Raw genomic sequence first — 14,060 nt, 5'->3', positions numbered from 1 at the left:
TCGACTCCCATTTCCTCCTTGAGCCTGTCCCCAGAAATAGTCACTGCTGCTGCTGTTGTCATAGGTAACTTTTATTGAGCATTTATTATATGCCCAGCACCGAGCTAAGCTTTTCCTGTGCATTATCCCCCACTCCTGCCCACTTCACTTATGCATGGTCCCTGCCCGGTGCAATTTTTTCACTTTGCAGTTACTAATTTGCTCTAAGAAATTCGGTTTTGCCAAGTACTCCCCAAAAGGGGGCCATCTCTCTTGCATCACACCAGCCAAACTCACAAGAGAGCAATGCATAGATCAGAGTGCTGATTTATTGGTCACTGTTGAGAACCAGAAGTGCTCGGGGGACAAAAACTCATCTTCTCCACCAAGCACATTTTTTTCCTGTTTTAATTATACAGGAAGCCACAGTGTACACTCCTGGCGTTCCCCTCACCATTCCTTGTACACTGAGTCCACAACTTCTGCCAATACCTATGAGTCTTCTCCAGGGCTTTCTCTGGCTGCCCAAGCAGGCTAAGCCAGTGTGTGGAACAGATCGGAGGCGTTAACAAGATAACGTCCCCAGGAAAGGCCTCAACTGAGGACCAGTGTGAGGGCAGGACAAGCACCTCCTCACCCACACCGTGGGCAACTCTAAAGCATGTGCTATGCCGCCTCCCATGGGTCCCCGGCAAGATTGAGCCTAGTTGCCCTCAGCAAAAACTGACTGCTTACTGCCCTTCTTTGTCTCATTTCCATCCCCTGCAAGTGCTTCATGGAACCGCTTGCCCAATAAACTCCTTGCATTCAAACCCTTGTCTCAGGGCCTGCTTATGGGTGGTCCTGCCACCAGCATCAGTCGGGAGATCATAATATTGAGCCCTCCATTCTAGGGATTTGCCTTGTAGGTCAAGGAATTCTCTGTTCTGGATGGTTCTGGGCCTACTCACTGATCAGTCTGGGCTTTCTGGACTCATTTCAGTAGATCCTGAGATCACACATTCTCTTTTCCGAGGACAACCCAATTGATCAGATTTTTGTGCATTTAATTACAATCCTGACCCAGGCACCTTCCTGACAGGTGGGAGGGAGTCCCTGGTCTCCCCCATTTCATCAGTCACACACATACTGTCAGCCAGGCTTTTTTTTTGGCAGTGGGATCATTTGCTTTTTCTTTTCTTTGAATAGATTTTAATTACACAATACATTAACACATGTCCCTTTTTCTCAGAACGAAAACGTGACAGATAAGAATAAAGTCCCTTTTGAACAACACCATCCCTCCAGAATCCCAGTTTCCCTCTCCTCGCCGCCAGACATTACCACGCTGGTCGGTATGGTGTGTACGGTTCAAGACTTGTTCCCATGAATTTGCACATAGACTAGGTCGTGGAAAAGGTCTGGGTAGGCCGAGGTTAACGTAAGTGGCGTCCCTCTGTGCGTAGACCCCCACAGCAGCAAAGAACAGAAAAAGGAGATTTAAAATGCAGTATCATTTACCACTGAATCAAAACATGTTTTAAACCTGGGAACAAATCAAGACTTCCACACTGACAACTACAAACATTGCAGACAGAAGTTAAAGAATATTTCCATCAATGGAGAAATTCCGTGGATTGCGATTTTCATTCTCCCCAAAATGATCTATGAATTCAGTGGAATCCGCTCAAAATTTACTAGGTTTTTTCCATTGAAATTTATAAGCTGGTTTGAACTTTTACATGGAGATGCAAAGAACCTAACCAAAACCCAGCTGTATAGAAGGAAGAGGAGGGAAAAGTTGGAAAACTCACGTCCCCAGATTTCAAGTCTTAAAGTTATACTTATAAAGATATTGTGGTGTTTGCATAATGGCAGACAACAGACAGATGGGACAAAATAAAGTCCTGAGGCAGATCCACACAGATAGAGCCACCTGACAACAAAGGCTGCAGTTTGGGTCATTTGCATAAAAGGGGCTGGATGGATTGGATATCCGTATGGACAAGAATAGAAAGAAAACCTTGACTCCCTACCTCACATCACACACAAAAATTAATAGTAGAGAGGCCACAGACATACTTAATATATTCCTCCTTTTGTTCCTTTCACTCACTGATCTAGTCAGGGAATCTTCCCTTATTTGCACACACCATCCTACCTAAATTTTTTAATGGCTGCCCAGCAGCCCATGCCAGAATGTAGCACAGTTTATTGAGCTGTTCCCTTCACTCACGTGTACATGTTCTCTCCACTAGTCAAAGGAATGGGATGGCTAGGTCATTTTCTTCAGAGCAGTCAGCATCTCTTATAGCTGGGTTTTCCAAATTTCACTCTCTCAGTTAACACTGGTGTTTTGTGGTTGACCGCGGAGGGTGGAATCAATACCCCACAGAGGTCAGGATTCATGGCACGACACAGGCCCCAAGAGGGCATGTGACGATCCATTACTTATGTAATGGGACTTTCTGGGGAGAACAGGGCAGGCAACCAAGCTGGTCTGGAACAGCTTGCCCAAAGAGAGGGATGATGGCTTTGGGTTTTATTGTGGTTAGGGAATGCGGTTGGGCGAAGGTTCCTGCATGCATGGTTGCACTTCCCCTTCAGTGCCAAAAGAGGCAGTGTACAGGATTTCTTATTGGCTTGCCAAGATATGGGGCAAAAAGGAAAGGGGAGAGAGAGAGCTTAAAAGCTATCAGTGGTCAAACTTGAAAAGCCAGATTCTTTATTATAGTAGGTTTATGTCCACTTGGGTAAGTACATTGCTGTATGAATCACATGTCCTCTAGGTCAACAGTCACTAACCAATATATCATGGACTCTGGCTTTAGCTGGTCCTGTCCAGTTAGGTTAGGTTACGCTCCTGACTCCGTTTCTCCATGTGAAAAACTGTTAAAGAAAGCCACCAAGTGAAATATATCTACGCTGCTCACGAGTCTTTTATTGAGCACTTATTATGTACTAGGTACTATGCTGAGAGCTTTTGTATTTTTCTTTGCCATATAACAACCGTATGAACTAAGTTGTTATTGTCCCTATTTTATGGTAAGGAAACTGAAGTGCAGAGAGGTGAAGTGATTTGACAAAGTTGCACAGCCAGTAAGAGGTAAAAATGGGACTCAAGGCCAGTCTGTCCAGATCCAGGGCGCAGGCCCTAAATCACTGCAAGGCTGAAGACTCCCCTGGGACCCTGACAAATGCATGGTCCCACGGTACTGTATTACTGTGTGATACCCTCTAGAGGCGTGGGACACGTTCGGTCTTGTGTGCATCTAACACAAGTGCCCGGCATATAGCAAGCAATAAACACCGGTAAATTAATTAACTAATACATTTACATATAATAACAACAAAACAGCAATGTATTATCCGCGAGGATAGGAAAACCAATACAATATAAACAACCAGAGCTCCAGCTCACAACTGGACATTGTTTCAACATCCCACATCAATAGCAGCTAAGGAGAAACTTCCCTATTCATTAGACTGAGAGATCCAAGAGGGCAGAAGTGAGTCCGTTTTGTTCCTGCTGGAGTCCGAATACCCCAGCACAGGGTACTCCCAAAGTTTTTGTTGAGGAATAGATGGATATTTGGACAGAAAATACCTGGATGAATAAATGAATGGATGGATGGATTATTGACTAGATAATGGGATGGGTGGATGAATAAATAATTGTATGAGTGGATGGATGAATGATAATTGGATAAAGAGGTGGGCAGGTGTGCAGACAGATGGGTGAAATGAGCAGTTAAAATCAAGGACTCTTTAGACTGCCTGGGTTCAAATCCTAACTCTGTCACTTATTCCAGGAATAAATATGGAATTAAAGGGACCAGAAAGCAACTCACAATTAGACACTGAGTAGGATTAAGAGAGTAATTTGTGAATGAAATAATAATGGAATACTGGAGCCAAAAGGAACTAATTTAATCAAACACCTTAGTACAAATAGGAACACTGGGAATCAGATAGGTTAAATTACCTTTTCTAGATGACACAGTTGTTTAGTGGCAGAACCAGAACGAAAGCCCAGGTCTTCTGGCTCCCTTTTACTCATTCAACAAACATATATTAAGCACTTACTACGTGCCAGGTAGTACACTAGGTTCTGGAGATACAGCACTGAGCACAACAGACACAAGATCTACCTTCAGAGCACTTAAAATCTACTGGGAAATTATGTACTATGTGGGAGAAGTATCAGGAGTTAGGAGAATATATAACAGGGAGGAGTAATCTAACCTGGTGATCAGAGAAGGCTTCCTGGAGGAGGTATTAAAGTTAAGACCTAAACACCATTGAAAAGATGGAAAAGAGGAATTCTGGCAGAAGTAAGTGTTATTAACAAATATCTCTATGACTCTGGGCACACTGCCCAATCAATCTCCCTGGAGCTTGTTTTACTCATCTTTAAATGTGGATAATAAATGACATAATAGACAGCACTCAATAACTGTTCGTTCTCCTTGTCTTCCCCAGGAGGGTGTCCTTCTACTCTACCATGCCATCCCATGAAAAAAAGAGTTGAGTGTATATATATTGTCTAAAAACACAAGCCGTATTTAATTTTTTTATCCATTCTATAATATTGATTGAGCACTGGCTATCTGTCAAAAGATTCTGCAGTCATGTCTGTGTCGTCGCTGCTCATCAATTCTAATAGACAATGTATCAGTCAGCTTAGCCTATGTTATGCTGCAGTAACAAACACACCAAAATCTCAGTGACTTAATACAACAAAAGTTTATGTCTCCCTCACATACAGTCTGCTGTGGGTCCAGGTAAGTCAGAAATCCTGGTTAAAATGATACTCTGATTTTACATTTTCAACATGAGGACTTCACACTTGACACAGCAGAAAAAAGCACACAGAGAACTCACACCCACTTTCCTATGTTTAGGCCTGGAGATGACGCACAGCCTATTGGTCAGAACTAGTCACAGCGCCCCACTTAACTACAGGGGAAGCTGGAAATACAACAGAGCACAAAGAGGGACAAATTTGATGAGCATTACTATCTCTGCCACAGAGATATCTCTGTGTATTGAGCACTTACTTTATGCCAGCAGAGACGCACACACATAAGTGGGATATAATTACAATTTCGATATGTGTTGGGAAAGGTCCGACTGTGGATGGCCTGGCTAAGCCTCCTGAATGAAGATTTCAGAATGCAGCAGAGACACACATAAAAGCACAGGTAAAAAGAAATAAAAGACTCTCCATCATAGACCTGAGTTCTCAAAACCAGGGTAGGAGTTTTGTCAAGTTACCCATCGCTACAGCCTGACAGCATCCAAGCCACAATTTCATTTCTAAGCACAAATCACCAGAAACAACGTGGAGCACAGAAATTCAGCCACACGATTTCCACAGCACCTGTAAAAACAGCCTGATATGGCACAATGCCCAGATTTCTTTATCGGGTCCTGTTCTGAGAGTGAAAAGTTCAGCACATCGCAGCCCGGGCCTCACCGGTCCCGAGATTTAGCTCAAATACAATAAAACTCACCGGAGGTCTCAAACTCAAATGCCCACGGGGACCATGAAATGAGAGGGGTGGTCACAGGAGACTGGGGCAAACAAGGGGACACATGCCATCTAAGGAGGCAGTTGTTCCTCAGTGTCACCTGAGTATTGCTACGTGGCATTATTTTTAAATTTCTAAGCGAAGTTGGAAATTTTTATGTGAGAGCTCATAGATTTTTTTAAATGTGGGGATTAAATATGATGATTGATTAAAAACACTCTTTAGGTTGAATAGATTTATTGTCCAGAGTATCCCGTGGGCCTGCCGTGAAGTGGGCCCACTGGGAAGCCAGACCGCAGTTCTCCATTCAAGTTCTGGAATAATGCAGCCTGGAGCTTTAAGCAAATCTAAGCCCCTCGCCCCCCCCCACCACCACCACGACCAAAGTAACCATAAAAGAGAAAAGCTAGCATTAGCCAACATGCCTACCAACCAGGGAGTGGTTATGTAAATTTAGCTGGTTGGTGAAATATTACATACCCATTAAAAGTGTTGTTCCTGGAGAAAAACAGAGAGACATACCTGGGAGAAAATGCCAAGTGAAAAGAGGATACTGACATATCATATATAAATAGCCTGTATAAACACAATATAAACAGCCTGTATATTGAAAATATGTATCGAAAAATGACTGAAAGGAAATGCACCAAAATGTTCACAGAGACTCGTTGGGTTGGTAGGATTATGGTTTTATTGTTGGTTTTTTTGTTTGTTTGTTTTTCAAATCATTTAATGAGTTTGTCCTCTTTGTAATGGGGGAAACACATATTAAAATTTAAACATTTGTTGGTGTGGATGTCAAAGAATTTTAGAACTGGTTATTTGGTTCAAAACTTCTCACTCAACAGAAGAGCAAACTGAAGACCAGGCAGGCTGAATCACTTTCTCAAGGTCACACAGCTGGTGAGCAGCAAAGCTGGCATTGAACTCAGGTGTCTTGAATGTCAGCTCAAGTTCAAGCACAGTAGGCTACTAACTCAGACATAACATAGAGAGGAGGAAAACTAAAGGAAAAGGAAGAGAGGGGAGGAAAATCTTAAAACTCTTCCTAACCTACCTATGGGTTTTTCACCCCCAAAACATTTTGTTCAAGTTTATCTGTGGACCTGCTCATTTCCATAAGGGCTGATAATCTTAATTTTGTCAAGACTCTGTAAAACATTTCCTCTCCCTAATATTCCCCAAGGTAAGAAAACTTGCAGGAGGAAATCAAAGACCAATTTTTGCCTTCTAATGTAATTACCACTGTTCTTATCTATTAGGGGGCTCACTAAGCACTTGGATTTACATGTTCCCCTCAAAGCTGGTGTGTAATGCAGTGGATGCAGAATGAAGTTAGACTGTCAGTGTAGTTCCTGTGGGAGAACAGGCTCCTAGAATTTACCTTCCCAACCCATCAGTGCTTTGACTGTGTAGGAATTTAATATTTTAGTCACATCTCATATCTTGGAAACCAATCTGTACAACTGTGCTAATAAAAAGGGTATCTTGACTAAACTATATCGACGTACAAACCAGTTAACTCCTCCCACCATCCTCACATACAAAATATGGAAATGGTGTCAGTGAAGTCCTTGGTTAAAAATGGTCTCCACTGGACAGGGCTATTTTCATGAAGTCATAGAATGCTAAGGAAGGGCTTTGAGAGATGGGAAAGGTGGGGGGGGGGCAGCACAGGAGAGACAGAAAGAGACAAAGAGATAAAGAGAAAGAGAATTTAATGTTGAGTCCAATGAGAAATGGAGAGATAAACCGAGAGAAACAGAGACAAAAGCTGGAGACACAAGCAGATAAAGAGAGATGTAGACAGGTAAAGAGATCAAAACGGAGATTGAGAGGCAAAAACAGGAAGACAGAGAAACTGACAGAGAGAGAGAAAGTGAGGGAAGGGAAGGATAGATAAATGCTCGTCTTCCTTCAACTTGAATGCCTACATCATGTCATCATCATCATTGTAACAAACCAGAAACAGCCTATCACCTGGGATCAGGGTGCCCACCAAGGTCAGGAGCAAGGTCAACATAAAGTGGGTTGTTAGAACCCCAGACAGAATGACCATCACGGCTCTCTGGAAGGCTAGCGTCCCAGGGTTCTGAGCCTTGGACATGGAAGCAGAGACTTCTGATGCATTGTAGGTATGCTAGTCCAAAAGTATCCATTTTCTGCCTCCTGCCCAGACAGTCCTAAGAGGAAGTGAGAGTGAAATTTCACACAGCTCTCAAGTGCTTCATGTAATAAGGGCTAATGGCTGCAGGCAGGGGAAATGTCAAGCTCTGCCTTTCAAAACCCGGATGCTCTCTCACCACCACGATCTGAAGATATCAGATGTGGTCATCAGTGCAAACCAAAGCTTTGCTTGTCCCCCAGACTTCACAGCTGGCCTTCACAACCTCAGGATTTGGCCCGGATTTTCTCTATCAGCTGATATTTATACAATAAAGGGAAAAAATGGTAGTGATAATACCAACAAGCATTTTTTTGACCACTTATCGTGTGGCAGGTTTGGGGCAAAGCTTTATAAGAATTACATGATTCCATGTAATGGCATTTTTTTAGGCAAGAGAATTGAGACTCAGAGAAGTTAAGTGTTTTATCTAAGAGCACACAGCTAATGAGTGGGGGAGACAAGTTTGAACCCATCACCCACCTCTTAACCACAATGCCTCTCTTCCAAGTCTCTACTTTGAAGGTTCATTTAAAGACTATAATCCCAAAGGACCAGGGAAATGGTTCTGAAATCTATCATGTCCCCATCCTTAATGGGGCTTTGTATATGCTGTTCCCTCTACCTAAATGCTTTTCCTTTCCTCCCTCCCTTCTCCCTGACAAAACCTTGCTGGTGAAGAATTCTGTAAAGGTGGGACTGCATCTGTTTTTGCTCATCCCTCTATTCATAGAACGCCAGGGAGCACCAAGCCCATAGTAGGTGTTTTTGTATATGTGTTTAATTAATTGTTTAATTAATGAGTGAGAAAGTGAATGAAATAACTAAAAATATATGTCAGAATCAAGATCAGAAATAAGATGGGGAAATGCTATAAGAAACAGCTAAGGGAATTGAAAGTTATCTCCAGGAATGGACTAGGACAGAAGCAGAAAACTAATACTTTGTTATAAATATGTTATAATCTGACTTTTAAACTATGTGCTTGTATTACTTCAATACAATTAAATCATAAACATTAAAAGTAACTATTTTACCAGAATTGTTTTTAATACAAGAAGAAAAACGAAGTGAGGGAGAGAAGGCGTTTTACCAAATGGAAAGAGAATTGGGAAAATGTCAGTGAGAAGGCATCCTGGAAAGCAATCCATGAAGTTCAAAAGATCTGGCTGCCCACGGTCTAATTCTGAGAAAAGTAACCCTAGTACACTTTGTTCCAAAAGTATGGTGGCATGAGCCTGTTTGCTAGGTATACCCAGCCCTTCAGCCACAGCCACACCTGATTGAATCCAACCTGAATGAAACTCTGCCCATCAGGAGTGCTGCATATTTCATGATGGCAAATCCAGCCAATCCCACCCTCTCTTGGAAAGTATAAATACGAAGGCAGGCGTCAGTTCTGACCTTGAGATACACAGTGGAACTGAAAGAAGCCTTCTATAAAATTGTACACAAAGTATGTGTGAATTTTCCAGACTCTATGGCTTTGGTCAGATTATGAAAGGAAGCTGTGATGCAGGAAGGTTAAGACCTAACAGAGAAACGTAAAAATTGTTTTAAATGGGAAGATTTCATGTCAAAAATCTAGATTTCCAACTTTTATCCCCCCAAAATACAGTAATACTGAGCCTATGATTTCTTATGGTAATGACTGCCCAGAGCTGAGTTGCAGCTGCCCCGTATAGAGGGGGCATGTGTTCTTCAATTCACCATGTCCCCACCACTCTTGTATTTAACTGGCTTGGCCTGCTTCATTTGTTGACATTTCATGCCTAGATGCTCCAAGCATTTGAGTTTGCAACTCCTAGCTGTCCGAAAGTGGCTAGTTCAGACTAAAATGTGAGTGGCTGATATGTTTGCCTTTTTTTGTTTGTTTGTTTTTTATTAGTTTCAGGTACACAAGACTGTTTGTTTGTTTTTTTAATAGGAGCTTACTGAACCCATCAAGATCCCTAATGATGGAATTCATAGGAGACATATGTTTTAAGTTCCTCTCAGGCAATGTTTATACACTTCATTCTCCCATTCAGTTTGAACCAAAAGGACAGAAAGCCAGCTCCAAGCATTGTATTTCCAAAAGATTTGTGTAGACCTTCCCAGATTTCTCTGCATTCTAATTATTGTTGTTGTTTTGGTTGGGTTTAGTTGGTTTTTGTTTGTTTGATGTTGGGGTTTTTTGGTTTTGTTTTGGGATTTGGGCTTTTTATTGTTTTCTGTGGGTGTTTTTTTGTTTGTTTTGTTTTGCTTTTCCTTTCTTAAGACTCATTATTAGCTACTGATAATTATAGTTTTGCCTTTCAAAAGAATCCTGGCCCCTAGTAAAATGGGGAATCAGCAGCACCCTTTGATTTGCACATACTTTTGAAAGCTTCTGTTTTCCTCCCTGGCTCTGAGGTAACAATCAGACACACACACACACACACACACACACACACAGCCACAATTCCTGGGGTCACACTGAGAAAAACCCTGTTCCCTTTGCATAATAAAATGCTACACAGTTTGAAATTGTCTCATGCTGGGCCCCCTTTCCTAGCTTCTTGGCACCTGCAAAGGGACAAAATGACTGGATTGAGGGGTGGCAGTGAGAGAAAGGCATCCAACGTCAGAGTCTGTGATGTTCTTTATACTGCGAGCTTAGGAACAATGACTTCCACTGACACTCATAAGGGGAGAGAGAGTTCCTGCCTGGGGCTGGTGTCTAAGACACTGAATCTCTGCTTGAGTCAGTTACATTTGATTCAGTACTTCCTTAGCACCATTATGTGAAATGCAGTGTGTCTGATATGTGGGGCTGCAAAGATGAGGAAGACAGAGTCACAGCTCTCGAGGAACTCCTAGTAGGGAAGACCAGACGAAAACGCAAGTAATCATAACAAATATGGTTTTCAATTATGTAACAGACATCTAGTTTTCCTGCCAAGCACTTATTAGTAGGTAATGTGGGTAAACACCACCATTCTCCCAGTCTTAAGCTGTTTGATCCAGGTGAGCCAGCTCCCACTGCCCCTACCGCCTCCTGAGAGAGATCAAGTTCCAACCACATTGTTTGAGACCCTGGATCTAGCCATACCTGAAATCCTCCCCATTAGTCTTTTCGGATCAAGCTATGAAGTCCCTTTTTCTTTGTTTGCTTTTTGCTTTGCCTAAGCCAGTTTAAGGTATCTCTTTTAACTGAAAGAGTCCTGACTAATCAACATACACAAACGCTGTCACTGGTATTACCTCATTTCCTTTTCAAGACAATCCTGTAAGGGGGAACAGCTCAGCGTCCTAAAGAGGCTGAAGCTGTGTGACCACTGGCAGTTTCACTGTGTAACGTAACCAAGTCTTCCTAAAGAAAATCCTTCCCTTCACCAATTATCTGGGACCAGACCTGAGCTTTAGGGTGTTAAGACAAGAACTCCAACTATACTCCGCCAAGAACCTGGAGACAGGAAGAGCCATCAGGAAGGAGGCTGGTAAAACGCGTCCAGGCAAACAGGCCTAGAACATACTTCTCCAGCTTTAAGATGTATATGCATCAGCTGGAATCTCATTAAAATCCAGGGTCTAATTCAGCAGGTCTGGGGAGGGCCTTGAGATTCAGCCTTTTTAACCAGCTCCCTGGTGAGGCTGATTCTGCTGGACCAGAACCATACGCTGAGGTGTTTGAGGCAGAGGTAGCCATTGAATGTGTTTTATTTGACTCATACAGTCTTATTAAAAATTTTAAATTTTCTTAAATCTAGCTTCCCTTAATACTGTTTCCATGCATGTCTGAAACTTTTCATTAAAAAAGGTGTTTTTAAATTAATTTCCAAAACATAAAGGTGATTTTACATAAATCTCACAATTTCTGGCTTCCCAAGAAATTGGACAATCTGGCCACACTGGGCCCACAATCCTGCCTGGCAATGATGAGTCTCCCCAGGGGGGCCTCCATGTGGCCCCACACTCCATCTGCTCTGTGCAGCACGATGGTTAATGGCGTGGACTCTGGAGCCACCCTGCCTAGGTTCCCATGCTGAGCTGGCATTTCCTATCCATGTGATTTGGGGCAAGGGACTTTCACCTTGCTGTGCCTCAGTTTCCCTATCTGTGAAATGGGAGTAAACACAAGTAGCAACCTGGGGGAGAGGGGCTTGGAGGATTAAGTAAAGAATACGTGGAAAGATCCTTAGACAGTGCCTGGCACACAGTTGGGACGAGGTAAGGGCTGGGATCATTATTTATCTGCAGGTCCTTGTATGCACCTGAGTTTGCAACCCCTGGTTTCGTTGATCAAATAAAAAGGTACTGTGGGTGGGTGGGCCCAGGAAGACCCCGTCTGACTAGCTATGGAACGACAATCCCCGGAAGATGAAATGCCCTGGGGTGGGGGGTGAGGACGGGGGTGAAAATCTGACGCACACGAGCAGATGCCCAGTCCCTTAAGGGTCCTGACTGCAGCACTTTCTGGCTCTCCTCTCTTCCTACTCCTTGACCAGGGCCTAATGGGAGTTGGGGGTCCGGTGGGGGGGGGGGATGGGGAGGTGGCTCCAGGCCACCGCTGAAGAAGGCGCACCCCCGACACTCTCTGGCTCCCCGGCGAGTTGTTAACCCCCAGTCAGCCTGGGGAAGAGGGACACAGCCTCACCCACACACACACAGGACCCTGAGGGGCAGCCTGCACCCGGCGACCACCTGTTTCCCGCGCCCCGCGCGCCACTCGCACACCCTCGCAGGGACCCGCCCCCCGAAACCCAGTCGGATCCCACGCGTCCCGCGCCTTCTCCCGGCCGCGGTCCAATTCCATTGTCGCCCCACCCCCAGTTCTAGAGCAACCTCCCGCTGCAGCAGCCTCATTCCCGGGGACAGCGTCCTACAGCCCCCTCTCCGCGCCAGATAGCCCCCCACGACCCCCCAGCCAGTGCAGGCTGCCGCCCCGGGAGGCCGGACCTGCGGTGGCCCGACCCCTCCCCCGCGGCCGCCGCCCTGCCCACCTTACCCGCCCGCAGCGACGGTGGGCCGGCTGTCCCTCCTCCGCCTGCTCCAGCGGTGTCGTCTCTGCGACCGCCGCCACCACCGCGGCAAAGCCACCTGCGCGTGACCCTCGATCACCAACGCTCCCCGCGCGCACAAACACACACACACACACACACACGTGCGCGCGCTCTGCCCTTAAATGTGGGAGCAGAGGACCAGCTCATAAGTGGTTAATGAACCACGCTCCAGGGTTAGGAAGACCACCGCCCCCTCTCGCTCCACCTCCCCCCCGTCGCGAGAAAAGTTGTCTCTGCAGGTGCGTCTCTCAGCGGGCAGAACCCGTTCACACATTCCTCCCTTCCCCAGGCATTCATTCCCTCAGTTTGCTCATCTCCAAATACAGTGACCTTCGGGCCCTGAGGGATTCGCACCGCTATCCCTCTGCTAGGAACATCCTTCCCTCTTCTAAGTGTCCTCAAAGGACAAGTCAAGGGGGTGGGGGACCTGGGGAGTCAACCACCATCTCTAGTCTTTGAAACTGCTAGCTCCAATGGGCAGGGTTTCTAATTGGTGACTTAAAGTGCCTGAAGGGGACTTTCAGCTGGTGTATTAACCCCTTTGTGACCCAAATGAAATAGTCGTTGTTGGAAGTATTCAATGAATTTTCTTAGGTGAAGTGCTTAGAACAGTGTCTGACAGACAGTAGGGACTCAGTCATGTTAGTTATTATAATTGTCTGCCTGTGTTCAGCATGACACCCTCCCCAAAGCTGAAATGGCACAGAATATGTTCCCAGTGTGGAAACCATCTTGTCCTCTTCCTTTTTAAGGCAAGTGATGCCTACCAGGGAGGATTGTGGCCAAGCGTGGCCTGCAGAATACGTTCTGTTGGGTTTAGTCAATGTTTTAGAAAGACGTGAATTAATTGCCCAACAAACTAAGAGATCACATAAATGTGGGGATTTTCAGTAACTCTTTGAGAAATAAAAAGTTTCTCAAAAAAAAAAAAAGTTTCTCCAAAAAAAGCCCGTTTTCCTAGAGGCGGGAGCTCACAAGCAGTGGGCGGTTTACACAGCGTTTCTTCTGGTTAGTCAGTTTCCACCAGACTTTCTTCTCTCATTTACAAGATCTTCTGGGCCTCTGGAGACCTTTCGAGTTTGGCCTAAGGCCTAATGCTGAATTTTCTCCAGTTTTCCCAAGAAGTAGCTGTCCTTATCCCCATTTTACAGATAAGGAAACTGAGGCTCAGAAAGGTCTAGTAAACTGACCAAGGTCACACAGCTAATAGAGAGCAAAACTGAAATTCAAACCCAGTCTTTATGCCTCAATTGCCTTAGCATGGAAAAGGAAAGCATAATGGGAAAAAGTGGTTTACACCAAATCATCTTTCTGAAAAGGGCATTTTTATTAATAGCACACTTTGAATGCCAATTTGTTGGGATTGCTTAACAAGAATTT

At 44.5% G+C, this 14,060-nt stretch overlaps 1 protein-coding gene across 4 annotated transcripts in view; it reads right to left on the bottom strand.

Annotated features, from left to right (window-relative positions):
- RPH3A (rabphilin 3A) overlaps positions 1–12,776 on the bottom strand; it is a 218,049-nt gene extending 205,273 nt beyond the window's left edge. For 2 of the 4 annotated variants that reach the window (XM_081036958.1, XM_081036949.1), the window contains exon 1: positions 12,626–12,776. The gene's annotated coding sequence lies outside the window, so the exon portion shown is untranslated. The remainder of the gene's footprint in view (positions 1–12,625) is intronic. The other 2 variants (XM_081036951.1, XM_081036957.1) reach the window with 1 other exon arrangement.
- Between the last annotated feature and the right edge of the window lie 1,284 nt (positions 12,777–14,060).

Source organism: Rhinolophus hipposideros (genome assembly GCF_964194185.1).
Source record: "Rhinolophus hipposideros genome assembly, chromosome: 24".
Lineage (NCBI taxonomy): Eukaryota > Metazoa > Chordata > Mammalia > Chiroptera > Rhinolophidae > Rhinolophus > Rhinolophus hipposideros.
Note: the sequence above shows the minus strand (reverse complement) of the source record. Positions and strands in the feature narration are given on the sequence as shown.